Genomic DNA, 16,906 nt, shown 5'->3' on the forward strand with positions numbered 1-16,906 from the left:
AATTACAGCAGTGACATACAGCTTGGAGACAGACAGAAAGCCAAGCACTTAAAGGAAGCATTTAATAAGATTATATGGTTTCTCTCTTTCAAGCATAACAAAAGACAATCAGTCCTTTGACCTTTAAGCATCAAGAGAACCTTCAATTGGACTTGATAAAACAGACAAACTGTCAGTAGGCTAACAAACTTGAATAGTGAAATAAATATGTTCCTTGAACAATGATACTCACAAGTAATAGTGTACACGCCAACTTGGAAGAATTAAAGAACCCTGGGGGCACTTCGGTGGCTCAAGAGTTGGATAAAACTCTTAGTTCAGCTCAGGTCATGGTCTCAGGGTCATGAAATTGAGCCCCGTGGAAGGCTTCACACTGAATGTGGAGCCTGGTTGGGATTCTCTCTCCTCTCCCTCTGTCCTCCCCCATGCCTGGGTCAAGCTTGACCTCCCTCTCTCTTTCTAAAAATAAATATAGGGGCGCCTGGGTGGCTCAGTGGGTTAAAGCCTCTTCCTTCGGCTCAGGCCATGATCCCAGGGTCCTGGGATCGAGCCCCGCATCGGGATCTCTGCTCCGCGGGGAGCCTGCTTCCTCCTCTCTCTCTGCCTGCCTCTCTGCCTAGTTGTGATTTCTCTCTGTCAAATAAATAAAATATTTTAAAAAAAATAAAAATAAAAAAAAATAAAAATAAATATAAATAATTTTTTTTAAAGATAGCTGTAACAAATCTCTACTTCACAAACTGCACACAGTAATGGAGTCCCACGTCCTCACTACTCTGGACTCTAATAACATCTACATGATTGTATCTCAGCAAAGCTGGGGAGAAGATCCAGATGTAGAGTTCAACAGTTCATATGCCACCCATTCTGTGTTCCTCTGTATTCTTACCTCACTATCAAAAATGAATATCCAGGGGCGCCTGGGTGGCTCAGCAGGTTAAAGCCTCTGCCTTCAGCTCAGGTCATGATCCCAGGGTCCTGGGATCGAGCCCCGCATCGGGCTCTCTGCTTGGCTGGGAGCCTGCTTCCTCCTCTCTCTCTCTCTGCCTGCCTCTCTGCCTACTTGTAATCTCTATCTGTCAAATAAATAAATCTAAAAAAAAAAAAAAAAAAAATTTAAAAAAAAAAATGAATATCCATGACTATATTAGAGCTGAAAAGCCAAAAATAGGTACTAAGCAAGGACACTCACTTCTTCAAACCTTAATCAGATTTAGTTTTCCTAGTATTTGGGTTCTTCCTAGATACCTGATTTCTATTTTAACTCAATTGTAATTGAACTATATACTGTGTATGAATTCAACCCTTTTAAATATACTGAAGCTTATTTTATGACTTACGATATGATGCTTTATGAATACAGCCATGTGAAGTGGAAAAGAATGAAAATTTCACACTCATCAGATGTACTGCTCTAAAATATCAATTAGGGGGCACCTGGGTGACTCAGTCAGTTAAGCAGCCAGTCTTGGTTTCAGCTCAGGTCAGGATTTCAGGGTCATGGGATCAAGCCCCACATCAGGCTCTGTACTTAGCGCAGAGTCTCCTGGAGATTATCTCCTTCTCCTCCCATTGCACCTCTCACTCTCTTGCAGGCACACTCTCTCTCTCTCAAATAAGTAAATAAAATCTTTTTTAAAATAAAATAAAGTACTGATTAGGCTGAAGTGATCGATGGTGCCGTCCAGATGGATCCTCAGTGTGTTCATATGTCTTTTTAATCTAGTTGCTCTACCACTTGCTGAAAAGAAGAGAGAAGTCCCCTGAAAAGATCTGGAGCTCTCCATCCCAGACTGTCTTCAGCAATCTCCTCTCATCCTGAGGGCCATAACTGCGCTAGCCCTAACCTCTTTACTCCAGACAAGAAACACTGTATACTTTCTATGTGAGTTTTTTCCTACTCTGTAATGTAACTGTGGCTCATCCTTATGGCAAAATTACCACAACAGAGAATCTACCCTCTGCCAGTCCTTTCTTGCAAATTTTGACTCCTCTCTAAAATCTGCTTATTCTTGTTCTCTCAAGTCCTCAAGTTTCATATTTTATTCAAAACTTGTAATTCTTTCCTGCAAGAGGGTCAATCCATTAGTCAGTTACTACACCTGTACCACAGAAGCCTGGAGGCAGACAAACTTTTTCAGTTTGTGTGTGTGTTTCTGCCTAAACCATAATAATAAACCAAGTACACCCAAAAATCTCAGAAAAGCCAGAATTATGAAAAGTTTGGTAAAGCAAATTCTATTACTCAATAATTATTATTCTATGAATAATAACATAATATATTCAGCAAGTGGAAAATCAGTTAATAGTCCTGATTAGATATGCATTTAAAGATTTTATTTATTTATTTGACAGAGAGATCACAAGTAGATAGAGAGGCAGGCAGAGAGAGAGAGGGAAGCAGGTTCCCTGCCGAGCAGAGAGCCCGATGCGGGACTCGATCCCAAGACCCCGAGATCATGACCTGAGCCGAAGGCAGCGGCTTAACCCACTGAGCCACCCAGGCGCCCTAGATATGCATTTAATTAAGATAATTCTGATGGCTATGCTGGATGATGGATTTGAGAAAGGAGATCAGTTACAGGGCTCAGTCCAAAGCAAAGAATAGGGAGAGGATAAGAGGGACATGAAGGAAACAGGGACCAAGCCAGAGTAATCAAAAGTACACAGCTAAGTAAATACGTTAGTTCTCCAGAAATCAAAAGGAATGTCAGGGGAGAAGTCACACTCTGCCCACACAATCCACAGCATGAAAATATTATGCCCTTTACTCTTCTCTTCATGTTGCTAATATTCACTTCTAACACCTCAGTCTACCCTCCAGAAATGGGAAATAAGCAGTGATTATATCAAAACTCTTCCATACTGTATTGAAAGTGGGCCTTCCTACTGCCATCACCACACTATGACCCCTGAGCCAAAATGAATATATCCTTTTCAATACAGAAAAGGTGGTGGTCACCACCACTAACTGACGAGTTAGCACAAAGGAGGAAATCTATCTGCTATCCCTGATTAATATAATCATAATATAATATATAATATATTATATAATACATAACATAATATTTTCCATAGATCAGACTGATCTATGGAAAATAATTTTACATATAATCATACTAAACATACATATTTTTAAGTATCCCTTATATACACTATCCAGGCTCAAGTTCATATACTGAGCTTCTTACTCTAGCACAACCCACCGGTTCAAAATTGGCTTTGACTCCCTCATATGTATCTTTACAACAGGACATGTACACTTCTATCTGCAAGGCTTTGTTTACACTACCCCCTTGATAAAAAGTCCTTATAATCACAATTCTCGGCTAAATTCCTTTCTTCAGTACCTCAATTCAAGTCCTGTCCTCACAGGTCCTTGCACTGTCTCCCTCCAAAACATTTCTGTAACACACCTAAGCCAACAGGCATTGTTATCATCACTTAATGCTTATGTTTTCTATACCTAACGAAACTACAAACAACAGAAGTATAAGCATGTCATTGGTCTTCAGGAAAATGCAAATCAAATCCCCAATTATATACCACATGACACCCTGAAGTATAACTAGAATCAAAAATACATGGGGCGCCTGGGTGGCTCAGTTGGTTAAGTGTCTGACTCTTGGTTTCAGCCCAGGTCATGATCTCATGGGTCATGGAATCAAGCCCCATGTCAAGCTCTGCACTTAGCACGGGGTCTGCTTGAAGATTCTCTCCCACCACACCTCCCCCCACTTGCACACACAGGCTCTCTCTCTAAAATAAATAACTAAATCTTTCTTTAAAAGTACAGCTGATGACAAGTGCTGGTGAAGGTGTCGAAGAATGAAACTCCTCAACAATGCTGCTGGATATGCAAAGTAGTACAGCTACTCTACAGCTGTATGAAAGATCCTACTTGAGAAACTGACTGTCATAGTTTTCTTCTTTGGGAAACACTGAGAAAAGCTAACCTCAAAGAAATCTTTTGTTTTAGTATGTTCAGCAGTGACTGTTGTGCTATACTGACTAAGCAGATGTACTTTGGACTGAATGTCAGTTACAGGGTTGATTTAAACTTGAAGGTTCACTTGACAATATAGTCTGGTAGGTCCTCATAAAGTTAAATACAGTTATCATATGACCTAGCAGCTGTACATGCCCAAAAGAAATGAATGCTTATATGCATAAAAATATGTATATGAATGTTCATAGCAGCATCACTCATAATTGACAAAAGATGGAAACAACTCAAATGTCATTAACTGATGAATGGATAAAAAATATGGTATATCCATACAATGGAATATTATTCAACCATAAAAAGAAATAAAGTACTGATACATATAACAATATGGATGAAGCCTAAAAGCATTATGCTAAGTGAAAAAAGTCAGTCACAAATGACCATAAATGATACCATTTATATGAAATATTCAATTAGCAATAATCGCGCCTCAGATAAACCTCATTGGCTACAATACTGCCACTGCGCAAAGCTATATATGAAATATTCAAAATAAGCAAACCTGTAGAAATAGAAAACAGATTACTGGCCAAAAGATTTATGGCCAAAAGAAAACAGATTTATGGACAAAAGAAAACGGGGGTTTGAGAAGTAACAACTAAAGGTGTGTGGTATTTCCTTCTGGAGGTGATGAAACATTCTGTGATTGTGGAAATGGTTGGACAACCCCCAAAAAACAATGAGAACTACTGAATTGTACACTTCAAATGAACAAATTGTAAGATATGTGTGTGGATTTTATCTCAATCAAGCTATTATCAATAAAGAGAAGGGGAAATGGAGAAGTGGGCTGAAAGTCTCCCACTGAGAAAGATGCACTAATTTTCAACATATATAACCCTGTGTCAGGACTTAGAGGTCTAGAAGAGTTCCATACCTGAATATTTTACTGTCTTCTTGCTGACTAAGGATCACAATTATTAATGCTAATCATAACATTTAACAATTAAGATATTCAGAAAATTATAAAAAGGAGAACTTCCAAACAATCCCATTTACAACGGCACTAAAAAGAATAAAATATCTAGGAATAAATTTAACCAAGAAGGTGAAAGACCTATATTCTGAAACCTAGAAGACTTCAGTTTCTGATGAAAGAAAGTGAAGACGACACAAATAGGAAGATAGACCATGCTTGTGCATGGGAAGAATATTGTTGAAATGTCCATACTAAACAAAGCAATCTAGAGAATCCATGTGATCTCCATCAAAACATGAGTATCATTTTTTCACAGAACTAGGACAAATAATCTTAAAATTTGGGGGGAGCAAAAGAAGACTTCAAATAGTCAAAGCCATCATGAGAAAGAAGAACAAAGCTAAAGGGATCGTGGCCCCAGATTTCAAGATACCCCGCAAAGCTATGGTAACCAAACATGATGGTACTGACACAAAAGCAATCCCACAGACCAATGAAACAAGATAGAGAGCCCAGAAATAAACCCACACCTATATGATCAATTATTCTACAAAGGAGACTAAAATATACAACAAAGAAAAGATCTCTTCAATAATGGTACTGGGAAAACTGGGCAGCCACAGGGAAAAGAAGGAACCTAGACCACTCCCTTATACCATATACAAAAATAAACTCAAAATGAATTTAAGACCTAAATGTGAGACCTGTTACCATAAAACTAGAAGAAAACATAGGCGGTCATCTCTTAGACATCAGCCTTAGCAACATATTTATGGATCTGTCTCTTCAGGTAAGGAAAACTAAAGAAAAAAATAAACTATTGAAACTACATGGAAATAAAAAGTTTTGTGCCACAAAGGAAATAAACAACAAAACAAAAAGACAACCTACTGAATGAAAGAAGGTATTTGTAAATGATATACCTGATGAAGGGTTAATACCCAAAACAGAGAACTTATACAACTCAATACTTAAAAAAAAAAAAAAAAATCCAATGAATAGAAATTTTTCAAATGAAGACATAAAGATGGCCAACAGACATATGAAAAGATGCTCAACATCCCTCATCACCAGAGAAATGCAATTAAAACCACAATGAGGGGCGCCTGGGTGGCTCAGTGGGTTAAAGCCTCTGCCTTCAGCTGGGGTCATGATCCCAGGGTCCTAGGATTGAGTCCTGCATCGGGCTCTCTGCTCAGTGGGAAGCCTGCTTCCTCCTCTCTCTCTGCCTGCCTCTCTGCCTACTTGTGATCTCTGTCTGTCAAATAAATAAATAAATAAAAAATCTTAAAAAAAAAAAAACCACAATGAGATATCACCTCACACCAGTTAGAATGGCTAATGTCAAAAAGAAACAAAAAGTGTTCACAAGACTATGGAGAAAGGGAACCCCGATGCACTGCTGGTGGGAATGTAAACTGGTGCAGTCATTGTGGAAAAGAGTACCAAGTCACCTTAAGAAATTAAAAATAGAAATTCATATGATCAAATAATTCCAGTACTGGCTATTTGCCGAAAGAAAATGAAAGCACTAATTCAAAAAGATAAATGCACCTCTGTGTGTACTGCAGCATTATTTCCAATGGCCAAGACATGGAAGCAACCCAAGTGTCCATTGACAGATAATTAAGATGTGGTGTGTGTGTGTGTGTGTGTGTGTGTGTGTGTGTGTGTGTGTGTAGGCACACATACAGACACATATATACATATATAGAGTGGAATACTTCTCAGCCATAAAAAAAGAATGAGATCTTGCCACCAGCAACAACATGGATGGACCTAGAGGGTATATGCTAAGTGAAATAATAAATCAGAGAAAAACAAGTAATCAATGATTTCCCTTGTATGTGGAATCTACAACACAAAAGAACAAACAGGCGCCTGGGTGGCTTAGTGGGGTAAGCCTCTGCCTTCGGCTCAAGTCATGATCTCAGGGTTCTAGGATTGAGCCCCGCATTGGGCTCTCTGCTCGGCAAGGAGCCTGCTTCCCGCCCTGTCTCTGCCTGTCTCTCTGCCTACTTGTGATCTCTCTCTGTCAAAAAAATAAATAAAATCTTAAAAAAAAAAAAAAGAACAAACAAAAATACAGAGAACAAACTGATGGTAGCTAGAGAGAAGGTCAGAGGGTGGTTGTAAGAGATGAGGGGATTAAGAGGTAACAAAATTCCAGCTATAAAACATGTTAAGTCATAGAGATTAAAAGTACAGCACAGGAAATATAGTCAATAATACTGTAGCAACACTGTACGGTGACAGACAACATACTAGAGTGAGCAATGAGTAATGTATATAAGTGTCGAATCAATATATTGTACACCTGAAATTAATATAACATTATATGTCAATTATACTTCGATAAAAAGTATTTTAAAAACTTTTTAAGAGGACTCTCACTCTTAGAAGTCACATTTTAAGATGAATCTACATCAAGTCTTCTTTACTTGACACTATGATCAGATTTATATTTAAACTGAAGTAAGTGGTCACAGTCGTAAACTTGGATAATACAAAAACATATCAGTAGAAATGATCTTTTGCTTGCATCCCTACTCCTCATCATTTCCTGCAGAGCTCTTCTACTATTCTGAAACTGAATGACCACAACCTCTGCCCCCACCTCTGCCCATGCTCTTTCCCTCTTTGTCCAGCTACTGAATCCAACACAACCTTCAACACTAATCAACTTTCACCTACTCCAAAAAGATCTCCAGGACACAAGCCCAAAGTTCTAGTTCAAATTCAAGGCATTTTACTACTACAGTCAAATACTGTACATTATCTTCCTTACATTTCTATTGTTATTTCTTTAAGTTTATTTTTTCAGTGTTCCAAGATCCATTGTTTATGCAGCACACCCAGTGCTCCATGCAATCCATGCCCTCCTTAATACCCACCACCAGGCTCACCCAACCCCCCGCCCCCTCCCCCTCTAATACCCTCAGTTTCTCAGGGTCCACAGTCTCTCATGCTTTGTCTCCCCCTCTGATTTCCCCCAACTCCCTTATTTCACAAAAAGCTTCCATATGAATATCCTCTCTCCTCAATTGTGTAATTTTTTTTAAAGATTTTATTTATTTATTTAACAGACAGAGATCACAAGTAGGCAGAGAGGCAGGCGGAGAGAGAGGAAGGGAAGCAGGCTCACTGCCGAGCAGAGAGCCCGACTCGGGGCTCGATCCCATCACAACCCGAGGCAAAGGCAGAGGCCTCAACCCATTGAGCCACCCAGGAGCCCCAACTGTGTAATTTTCTTAAGGGCTGACAAATCTGTTTCATATTTGGTATAGCATCATGTCCATATAATGTAAATTAAAAAAAAAAAATACTGGAGGGAAAATGTGGGAGAGAATACGAAGTCAACTGACACAATCCCAAAAGCTCAGGCTAGCCCATATGCCTAAAGGCTCAGGACTTTCATTCTTTCAGCAGACTTTTGAGTCTGGGTGCTGTGAAATACTTAGTGAAAGTAGGAATAAATGAGTCCCTGAAGTAGCTGTGGGTGTTTTTACAGAGATCTCAACAGAGTAAGAAAGAAGTATGTGTTCTAAGTGGACCAGCAGAGTCTTTCAACCTGAGGAAACCAGAGACATAAATAGCCTCATCAAATAATCATTTCTTGGCATCTGCTAAGGCTTTACATTTCACACAATGTGCACAACTCAGCAAATGGATGCTCCCAGAAAAAAACTTCCCAACTGCAATGAAATTACTCTTGCCCTCAACTTCTGAACTGAGGAATTCCTAGAAAACTACCTAAAGCTGTTCAAATCAATGATATAAATGACAGTATGATTAAGTATAAATGAGCTGTAGGTCCGATTTCGAAAAAGCGTATGAATCATTTTTCTTCTTTACACTGCTAAATACACTCTTGGCAAGAACACACAATCCCAACACAAATGTGAACGTGTAGACCTGCCAAAACAATTCTTCATTTCTGGTTTAAAATAATTACATAATTTTGATTATCGTGCTTATCCACAAGTCTCAAGAGCTAGCACAACTACTACCTAGCAGTTTTCAGAATCCTCCTGCAGGCTTCTTAAACGTGGGCACAACAGGACCTGAGTGGCACTGGATGAGGAGAAGCCTTTTTGCAGCACCAAGAAACAGGACGACTACTTTCATCTGCCTCTGCCTCTGGCGAGGTTAAATGTGCAACTGAGGAAGGACACAGCTCTAGGGAAGGGTCTTGTAAAGTCTTCCAGCAACAGTGATTTTTACACACATCTTTTGTCTTAATTCTACAAAGAACCACCTACACATTTAGACATGAAACAAGCCTTTGATAATGGGAGAACATTAGGATCAAACTGATCTCTCCAAGTGAACTCACTGTAAAATAAAATTATGGTGGTTCAATGTAAGAAGTTAGTTTTTTTTCTTTACAAAATATTCTATTAAATTTTTAGGAAAAAGAAATTTTTTAAAATAACTATGATATTTTAGGGCGCCTGGGTGGCTCAGTGGGTTAAGCCGCTGCCTTCGGCTCAGGTCATGATCTCAGGGTCCTGGGATCGAGTCCCGCATCGGTCTCTCTGCTCAGCAGCGAGCCTGCTTCCCTCTCTCTCTCTCTGCCTGCCTCTCTGTCTACTTGTGATCTCTCTCTGTCAAATTAAAAAAAAAAAAAAACAAACTATGATATTTTAAAAATCTATTGAGTATTTAATGATGTTTTCAATTACCAGAGTGAAAACAAGGTGGGGACCTGCACTGTGTGTAAGGCTAGGGGCTTTAACACTGACCTTTTAAACAAAAGCAAACTGCATCCTATTTCAGTTTGTGAGACTAATTATGACATCACAGGGCCATTCCTCCTACAGAAGAGAGCTTTTACATTAGCACAGCCCCCTAATACTTTCTGTGGCAATTTGTATGAGAATGGAATGAGATCCAATTTATATCCAATTCAGTTTCAGAAATGTTTGGTACTAAACATAACTTTAAAGTAATCTATGCAGTATTTAACAAATAATTGAGAATTATGACAACTTAAGTCAGTTTTTCTAAAGAACTTCCTCACCATCTTTAGAAGGCGGTGGGCTGCCAATATTTCACTTACTATTTTTCCCTAGAGAAGACAGAGGACCATGTCAAGGAAACAGGTCCAGAGATCAAAGCAACTGGTATGAAGAGGACAGAATGATGGGTGGAGTAACAGAGGGTTAGCAAAGATTGCACAGGAGATATTTACTGTTGGGGCGCCTGGGTGGCTCAGCCATTAAGCATCTGCCTTCGGCTCAGGTCATGATCCCAGCATCCTGGGACTGAGCCCCGCATCAGGCTCCCTGCTCGGTGGGAAGCCTGCTTTCCCTCTCCTAGTCCCCCTGTTTATGTGCCCTGTCTCCCTGTGTCTCTCTCTGTCAAATAAATAAATAAAATCCTTAAAAAAAAAAAAGATATTTATATAATCCACCGTCTGAATTCCAATACTAGGATCCCATCTAAAATTAACCCAATCAGCAAAAATTAACCCAGCCAGCAACCATTTTCTGGCCACTTATGTTCCAGGTACATTTTTCTATCAAATGGTACAGTCTTAAGTTGGGATAAGGAATCTGAATAAACAATAAAAGGTGAACTAGACTTGAATTTAATAGGTTCTACTCATTTACTTATTATTCACCCATTTCATTCAACAAACAGCTACAGAGAACCTACTATAGTGACAGGCAATCCTGATGGATACAAAGACACAGAAATGAATGACACACATTCCCTACCTTCATAAAGGTATAGAGTGGTGGGGAAAACAAACAATACGATAGCACAGCATGTTCAGCGCTCTGACAGCAGTAGGTTAGGCTGCTGAGGGAGCACAAGCTGGAGCACCTATTCAGTCCCAGCAAGTGTAACTCCCCACCACATTAGGGCCTTACCAAACATGGAAGAATCTGTGTAGCTCTGTAATTCATGTTCATCATTTAAATGGAAGTGGTTGTTCTACATTCTGACTTGGGAGAAGCAGACCACAAGAAAAAGACAGATGTACAGTTATCTAGCTTCAGGGGACAATCATCGATGGGTCTCTGGTGTTTCCGCCTACCTCTCTCTCTTTTTTTTTTAATTTAAGTTCAATTTAGTTAACACACACTGTATTATTATCAAAGGTAGAATTTAGTTTTCATCAGTTGCATACAATACCCACCCAGTGCTCATTACTCCCAGTGCCCTTCTTTTTTTAAAAGATTTTATTTATTTACTTGACAGAGAAAGATCACAAGTAGGCAGAGAGACAACAGAGGGAGAGGGAAGCAGGCTCCCCGCTGAGCAAAGAGCCTGATGCGGGGCTCGATCCCAGGACCCTGAGATCATGACTTGAGCCGAAGGCAGCAGCTTAACCCACTGAGCCACCCAGGCACCCCTCCAGTACCTTCTTAATGTCCATCACCCAGTTACCCTAGCCCTATCCTCCTACTCCCCAGCAACCCTCAGTTTGTTTCCTATAGTTAAGAGTCTCTTATGGTTTTTGTCCCTCTGTTTTCATCTTATTTTATTTTTCCTTCCTTTCCCCAATGTTCATTTGTTTTGTTTCTTAAATTCCACATGAGTAAAATCACATGGTATTTGATTTTCTCTGACTGACTTATTTCCCTAGCATAAAACCCTCTAGTTCCAACCATGTTGTTGCAAATGGCAAGATTTCATTCTTTTTGATGGCTGCACAGTATTCCATTGTGTGTGTGTGTGTGCATGTATCACATCATCTTTATTCATTCATCTATCGATGGACATCTGTCTGTCCATCTTCTTTCCATTACTCCTCCCGATTTATCTTGTCAAGGATGTCAATACAGCATACAACCTTGGAAGGTAAAGACAGTATCTCCCTCGGGGGCACCAAACAGATCATTCCTGACCAGGTAAATAAAGGTAATGTCTCCTCTCTGGGTGAAGGCTGGACAGGTTTGCTAGTGGCCCTTTTCTAAGATGAAGTTCCTTAGCTCTCACACAAACCGATTCTGTAAATGGCACCAAGCTGGTACCACATTCACATGGTCCCTGTGGAATTCAGGAACAAGAAAACCAATGCAAACTTGAAGCTCCTTCCTGCAGCTGGCTATGCCATGAGTTGTCTAGCAACATAAATCAAAATGTGGCAGGCTTACTTGTTAATCTGCAAGTAGAGTGGCATTTCAGACTCTCCACAGTTCTTGAAACCTAGAAATAACATGTTTTTCTCTCTTCAGTAAATAGGAAAAGCCAAATGAATCTGTAATTTCTGCCACATACAAGAGCTAGTCAATGGGAGGTGAGGAAAGGAAGAGAAGAGAATTAACCCAGGACCCCATATCTAATCCTGTAATTATAAAACCATTATATAAATCTGGTTAGCTAAACTGGTATTAGTAGTCAGGCTGGAAACCAAATAGTGTCCTGAAGCCTGATAGCATATTTTTTGGCAATTAAATACCTTCTCCCTCTTCTTGTAGAAGAGGAAAAGTTAGCAATAGAGTATTATTTCAAAAATCCTCACTTAAAAAAAAGAAAAGAAAAAAAAAAGCACAATACTCTGTTCAAGTTATTAAATAAAATGGACCAATAGCTATTAAAACACATATTACTAAATGTGCTTGAAATTGAGTCAAGTAACAACCCTTAATAGAAAACAGTAAGGGGAAAATAAGAGTCACTAAAAACCAGCTTTTCAGCTTCCTTTATAAAAAAATTATAGGGGGGCGCCTGGGTGGCTCAGTGCATTAAAGCCTCTGCCTTCGGCTCAGGTCATGATGCCAGGGTCCTGGGATCGAGCCCCGCATCGGGGTCTCTGCTCAGCAGGGAGCCTGCTTCCTCCTCTCTCTCTCTGCCTGCCTCTCTGCCTACTTGAAATCTCTGTCTGTCAAATAAATAAATAAAATCTTAAAAAATAATAATCATAATCATAATCATAATAGGGGTGCCTGGGTGGCTCAGTGGGTTAAAGCCTCTGCCTTAGGCTCAGGTCATGATCCCAGGGTCCTGGGATCGAGTCCCGCATCGGGCTCTCTGCTTAGCAGGGAGCCTGCTTCCTCCTCTCTCTCTCTGCCTGCCTCTCTGCCTAATTGTGATCTCTGTCAAATAAATAAATAAAATCTTTAAAAATAATAATAATAATAATAATAATAATAAATGTAGTCACAGAAGATGTGGGCGGGGAGTAGAGATCCTAAGAGAATTTTACCTAGTCTTTGATTCATAAAGTTCTACTTTATGGACAAGTCAGCAGCTAGAAAAAACAGTCTAGATAGATCAAGAGACACAAAACAAAAAAAAGGCTGAACCAAACCACAGGAAAAAAGAGGTTATTTAGCAAGTTCTTACTGAATGTGTTTGGAATATGCAACTATTTCCTCTATTAAACATTCTGAAATTAGTGTACCTTCCAAAATTAGGCATCACAGCAAGGAAGAAAGCATTCCTCTGCTCTGTTGCTTTCCATAACAAAAACAGCAGATATGAAAATTCGTGCAGGTGGCAGAATTATTCTAATCATGATTACCCAAAAAGATGTACCAGGAAATATGCCTTTTTAATTTAGAAAACAAACTTAGGAATTATTATTTGCAGGGGGCTCTACAGTGATTGCTACTAGGAAATTAAGTGTTACATTTATTCCACCAATGTGAGGGATGGGGAGAAAGCAGATCAACAGTAAGGAAAATTCCATCAAGAGAGATTATCAGTGAAAATATGAGCTGCATCCTTTATGTGCTCTCAGAAAAGTTGCAATACGTGATTTCTATTTCATGTGTGCCTAATGCTTAGGATTTTCTTCATATAGTCCAGAGACATCTACTAAGGCACTTGTTTCTGGAGCTTAAAATTAATGCACTGTAAGAATCACTACTGTGTGGGCTTTATTAGAACTGTAACAAAATATCACTCTGTTTTCAATCATTTATAATGCCAAACAAAACCCAGCAGATTTTCTGTCCAACACTGTATCAGGACCGTCTGTCACCTTTATTCTAACAACCACCAGGCAAGATAAAAGAAGAAAAGAAAGGAAAACAAACCAAAAATAGCAACAGCCTTCTGGAAGTGGAAATGTCCAGAGACTGATGATCTGCTACCTGTTTAATAGAGATAAACTTTTTGTCCGATAATGAAACACTCCTGACTAGAAAAATAAAAATTTTAAAATTCAGTTTATTAAGACCTCATGGTAGATGTTTCCAACCATGACTTGTTCTAGGGATGAAAGTGCTATTGATGAATGCTGCAGGAGAAACTCTCTGAAAGAAAATGACCTCAAACTACAAACAACTGTAAGTATCTACCATGTCAAAGATGCAGATCCTGATCTCAAGAAGGGTCATCTGACCACACATTTCTTTCAAAATCAATGTACCTGTCAAAGACCAATTTACCAGTTCTTCTTCTTAACCTTCCTTCCTTTTTTGAAGGGGTGAGCGCCCAATTTAAAAAGGGAACTCGGGGTGCTTGGGTGGCTCAGAGGGTTAAGCCTCTGCTTTCGGCTCAGGTCATGATCTCAGGGTCCTGGGATCCAGCCCCACATCGGGCTCTCTGCTCAACGGGGAGCCTGCTTTTCCCTCTCTCTCTGCCTGCCTCTCTGCCTACTTGTGATCTCTCTCTCTCTCTCTCTCTGTGTGTGTGTGTGTGTCAAATAAATAATAAATAAATCTTTAAAAAGGAACTCAGTACCAAAGGGGTCAAGGAACCCTCATACCCCAGGTGTAGTGGTGTCCCTCAGAGAGCCAAATCCCACCCATCAAAAATAACCCAAAAGACATGGAAGGCTTAAAGAGAAACTACATAATTTTCTAAATGACAAACGGTTTGTTTCATTCATTAAGCATCATTCATTACGCACACAAATACCCTACAACACTGTATTCTACTATGGCCATATAAACAGAAGATTTGTCAACAAGAAAAAAAAATTACAGAAGGGGCTCTATGATCTAAAGTTAAAAAGAAAATCAGCCAGCCTAGAGAAAGAAAGACAAGAAAACAAAAAGGTAGAGCTAGAGCCAGAAAGCAAAGAAAGGTTCATTTTACTTTAATAATTTTTCTGTAACGTTTTGCAACATTATTGGGCTATGACTGATTGGAAATTAAACACTTAGGCCTTGAGAAAACATAGCTTGGGAAGCACTGCCCTGAAAACTTAAAATTTAAGCCATCACGAAGTCAGCATACCGATCTTATTCTCACAAGTGTCATCAAAAGTAAAGCCTCATTTGTAAGAGCGTCAGGGAGCCGGAAAGGGGAGTGCTCAAGCACCACCAATCATAGGGCAAACGGGAGGAAGCTTGTTTTACATGCCCAATCAGGAGGAGGAGAGAAGTTCTCCTTGTCCAGCAACAACCCAGCCAATGAGAAACCACATACTCAGCCAATGAGAAGATATCATCACTGGAAACTCTTCAAAATAGCCCCTCCCAACTTCCTCCTTTCCTCAAAATCAAACCCCTCTCTTCTGTTGTCAGGACTTGCCTATGCTTTGTCATAGTTTTTCTTTTCTTTTCTTTTTTTTAACATTTTTCATTTTTATTTTTAATTTTTTTTGAGAGAGAGAATCCCAAAAGACTCCACACGCAGTACAGATCCAGATGGGGCTCGACCTCAAGACCCTGAGATCATGACCTGAGCTGAAATCAAGAATAAGATGCTTAACTAAGGCACCTAGGCGCCCCTCTGTCACAGGTTTTTGTCTTGAATTGCTATTATCCTAATAAATTTCTGAATAAACTCCTTTTTCTGGTAAAATAGTTGGCTTGTTTCTGATGTCAACTGTATACAGTTGTACTTAGGCTTTAATGTTACTGGAAAAAACTGGCCTTTCTTAATGTACAGGCATCCTGTTCCCACTGAACTTTACTGAAATGCCACTGCTCTGGCCAATTAACTTGCCAGCAGGGATCCCAGAACAGTCTGAATTCTCTACATTCCCCTTACCCAGCCTAGCTCCCAAGCTCCATCAACCAACTAGCAAATCCACACAGCTCAGGGCCCAGCCAAGATAGAGTACTTTAAAATGTTTTGAAATAATATATTTCAACAAAGCAATAAAGTAGTTATCATGGAAAAAATCAGAACTTAAGGACTTTTACTGCTCCAAAATTTAGTATACTTTCTGTTTCAAATTACTTATGGACAGAGGAAGCACAGCAATCTTTCCAGTACTTAAAAACCAATAAAGGTCTTGAGCCAGCAATGGCAGTAAAGTGCCTTACAAACTCCCAGGCAGGGGCCTCTGACCTTTCTATTTGAAATTGCACCATACCCCCCACGCAACCCTCCCCCATGAACCCTGCCTCCCCTTTACCCTGTTCCATTTCTCCCACAACACATGCATCTATTTTTTTGTCCAGCTTCCCCCACCAGAACTTCAAGTCCATGAGGTCAGCTAATTTTGTTAATGTTCTCAATACCTGTTACTTAGCAGGTGTTCGTTAAGCAGTTGGTAAGTGAGTTGATTTTTCTTTAAAAAAAAAAAAAAAAAGAAAACAAACAAACAAAAAAACCCTATGAAGCCTTCATTTAATAAGCCTGCATTTCCCCTGAAGTGCAACTTTAATGGCAAAGCTTCACATCAAAGCAAACGTGATTTAGCTCTGCCTGTCACCAATAAATGGCACTGTTTCAGCTACTGCCTTGGACTCAAATTCGGCATCTATCTTTGAAGCTGTTCCAAAATCATATATTGAACAGAACAATATAAAACAGAAATCTGTTCGGACAAATTTGAGAGGTGAAGAGCACATAATGAGTAAAATCCACTGCTTCCACAAATACAGTCCTCCTGTTAAAAAGCTTTAGGTAAGTATACATACTTATACTGACTGCTAAGACTTCAGAACAAAGGGTCTTACAAACAACATTTTGGAAACTTACCTATCCGTAACGATAGTACCTGCCACATTAGGCTAAATTCTCTACAGTTACATTTGTTAGAGCAATAAATATAAATATGCACTTGATGATTTTGAAAAGCTCCTTATTTCTGATTATCCTAACAATCAAACTCAAGG

General features: G+C 39.4%; 1 protein-coding gene and 1 pseudogene across 1 annotated transcript in view; both read right to left on the reverse strand.

Annotated features, from left to right (window-relative positions):
- Positions 1-16,906, reverse strand: part of DDX10 (DEAD-box helicase 10) — a 280,556-nt gene that overhangs the window by 197,315 nt on the left and 66,335 nt on the right. The window lies entirely within an intron of this gene.
- Positions 4,353-4,483, reverse strand: LOC123950083 (annotated as a pseudogene).

The sequence above is a fragment of the Meles meles genome, chromosome 8, assembly GCF_922984935.1.
Source record: "Meles meles chromosome 8, mMelMel3.1 paternal haplotype, whole genome shotgun sequence".
Lineage (NCBI taxonomy): Eukaryota > Metazoa > Chordata > Mammalia > Carnivora > Mustelidae > Meles > Meles meles.